Below are 3,602 nucleotides of genomic sequence, written 5' to 3' on the forward strand. Positions count from 1 at the left end.
CATCAGAAACACAAAGGTAGCAATAAGGACAACTACAAAACAGAGCTAAAGCAGGTTGGCTTAAATTGGTTTGGTTTGAATTTTATTGTAATTTAATTTGGCTTTATTTTTAATTTGTAATTTGATTTGATTTAATATTTATGGTTGTAATTTGATTTGATTATAATTTGATTGTAATTGTAATTTAAAATTATAATTTGATTTGGTTATAATTTGATTGTAATTGTAATTTGATTTGGTATTGTAAATTGATGAACCTATTTCTTGTAATTATTTTTATTTTCTTTTTTAATATATATTTCCTTTTTGATTTATTTTTAATAAAATAAACAAAATTGGAGTACTAGAAAGAGGTTTGTCAAATTATCAGCTCTATTTATATCTATCAATAGAGAAATTATATGATACAATATTCAAAATATATAAAATATTGTAATCAGGAGCCATGAATCAATTTACCAAGAACTTAGCATTGGAAATGGGCAAAAGATAATATTCGAGCAAAATGTGTGGCTCCAGGATCTGTTAAGACTGTCCTTTTGGAATGTATGTGATATTTCATATTAATATTAATATTAATGTAAAAGTAAAATTTTTATTTTTTAATTATAATATTTTTATTTATTTTAGTTCTCGTAAATTTTTTGTTTGGTCTGCAAATATAGTTTCATTTTGAGATAGACATTACATCCAATTTCTTTTACTAAAATTGTAACACCGTTAAAACATAATTACTTTTTAACAAACAAAAAAAATCAAATATAATTAAATTTCTAAATTTTTTAACCTAAAATTAACTTCACATGTTTCAGTTTTCTTCTTAAAAAAACCTAAATTGCACCTTCTTCTTCATTGTTTCAGTCCTCTTCCCGTTGTAGAATTTTTCAGGTTGTGTTGTAATTCATAAAAAATATAGAAAAACAGAATGAATTTGATTTAAGGTTCAACCATATCACCCTAGCGAATACCTTCATCCCCCTTTACCATTACTAGGGCTAAGACTTGACTTTCTTCTTTGCCCCTCCTCCCTCTACAATTAAATTATACTCCCACTTTTGGACTTTTTCAAAAAGAAAAACTTTGATTGAGAGCCAATTCTAGAATCCACCATTTTCCAACAAGTACTACTAGACAAAGAAAAAACATTATGGTAAAGATGAATTTGAATTTGAATACAGTGATGAATCTCAAATGGATGGAGATGTTGGTGACAATGATGAGAATTATGATGAGGAATAGGACTGAAATGATGATGAAGAAGATACAATTTAGGTTTTTAGGGAAGAAGATTCAAACATTTCAGATTAATTTTAGGTTAAAAAAGGTTATAATTCAATTATATTTGGTTTTTTTTAAATGGTTATATTTTAACGGTGTTAAAAATTTTGTAACAAAACTTGGATGGAACAATTATTCTAAAATGAAACTATATTTATAGGGATGTTAACCAAACAAAAAAACTTACGAGGAGCAAAATCAAAAAAGATTATAATTGCAATGACCAAATAAATATTTAAACCATATTTTTTTGACACAAGAAATTTTACTTAGAAGATTAGTTTAATATTTTAATTTAGGTTAAATAAGTTTTTATTCTTTATAAAATAATTAAATTTTATTTCTAGTATTTATAAATTTTTTCTTCAAATTATTTGTTCAACAAAAATTATACAATATATTTTATGAAAGGCTTAAATATCTTATTTGTTTATGTAATTATGCATTTTTTTTTTGGTATATTTTTTTTATGTTATTTATCTTTACTCTTTTGTTTTTGTTCCACACACACACACACACACACACACACATATATATATATATATATATATATATATATATATATATATATATATATATATATAAATAAGTGGTACTCAATTAAAAGACGTTACATATATAGTTACTTTGGATAATTAGTTTTCAGTTAATTAGTTGTAATTACTTTTATTTGTTGCTCCTAAATTATAACCAACTAGTATATAAGTCAAAGTATGCAATGTTGATTGCAAGAAGAGCGTAAATAAGGCAAGTTGCAGAAAAACTGGCAGCATAGAAGCAAAAATATTATAATCATTTTATTTCATATTAGTTATAATTTAAAGTCAGATCCAATCCCCCAGACGTAGGACTTTATCTCTGAAGTAGATTAACAATCGTGTGTGTTCATTTTTGGTTTTGAAAGCTTTTATTCAGTTTGTCAAAAAATGAAGAACGTTTTTCGTTTAACAATATGATCAATCTTCGTTTTATATTCAATCAATATTTGTGTTACAGAAACCAATTACATTATTGGTTTAATGACTGATTGATATTTGTTTTTAACAACAATATATATAATATTTGATTTTAGTCTTTTAATTATTATGGATATAAGAAATTGCATAGATCAATTTCAATAAAAATCAATTTTGCAGGGACCAAAATAAAATAACAAGGACTAAAAACAAAATAAAAATATTTATAAGAACAAAAATCAAACTAAAATTTACATGAACTAAAACCAACAAATACATATTTGGAGAGACCAATAATATATTTATGGTTTTATGAAATTTAAAATATTAATTATATTTCTTAATTAATGTACAAAGAATTGTAATGTAAAAAAAAAGGGAGTAATACATGTTTTTATAGTAACCCATAAAATACATAAATCAATGTCAAACAACTATTTTGGTCGGGAAATGTTTGGTTCAAATGATGAGACGAGAGGAGAGCAATTTTTAGTAGTTTTGTGTTTGGTTTTAGAAGAGGAACTAATTTTAAATGGTACTATATTGTTTTAGTTCACTCTCCTCCGACTCTTCTAGAAGAGTTAAATCAACTTACAAAGAGATTTTGTTCTTCTCCCCTCAACTTAACATTTTTCTCTCCACTCCAGGTCACTTATTCCTTGTTTGTTAGTAATTTTATTATCTACTAAATTGACTAACAAAAATACATTCGAAGACTAAATTAACTACTTAAAATCATATTAGATTATCAAAATGTTTAATAAAAGAGACACTTAATATAATGGGTTTGAAATCTCATTGCATTCAGAACTATAGTAACAATACCATACATGTTCAAATATGAAAATGATTGATTAGTTAATAAATTAACTTATAGATACATAGTTTTTTTTGCTACAACTTATACATCTTATCTTATTAATTCTGCAATATTAATGGTCTTAAACCATAATTTTAACTGCTTTTTGTTAAAGAAATCCAAGCATATGGATAAGATCACCATGGATGCTCTAGCGTCTAGTACACCTGCCGGTCGCATTGGGGAATCCAAGGACATCTCAGCATTAGTTGCTTTTCTTTGTCTCCCAGCTGCTTCATATTCACTGGACAGTTTATAACTGCAGATGGAGGTTTGATATTTTAAATTGTTTCGCATAAGAAACAAAGAATAAAATGTACGGATTAACTTGGTTTGTGTACTTACTCAAAACCAAAATTATAATATATGAATAAACACCTTTTCATGTTGAAAAAAAACCAATATTTTGTTTTTAAATAATTTTTATGAATGTTAGTATTGTAATTTTCTGTTTCATAATTTTTTAGGACAATCATCTTTCTCAATCTGCTTTTTATTTTCTCCCTAGA

At 25.2% G+C, this 3,602-nt stretch overlaps 1 pseudogene; it reads left to right on the plus strand.

The window, feature by feature from the left end:
• The first annotated feature begins 445 nt into the window (after positions 1–445).
• Positions 446–3,378, plus strand: LOC101498237 (tropinone reductase homolog At5g06060-like; annotated as a pseudogene).
• Positions 3,379–3,602: the final 224 nt, after the last annotated feature.

The sequence above is a fragment of the Cicer arietinum genome, chromosome 3 (genome assembly GCF_000331145.2).
Source record: "Cicer arietinum cultivar CDC Frontier isolate Library 1 chromosome 3, Cicar.CDCFrontier_v2.0, whole genome shotgun sequence".
Classification (NCBI taxonomy): Eukaryota; Viridiplantae; Streptophyta; class Magnoliopsida; order Fabales; family Fabaceae; genus Cicer; species Cicer arietinum.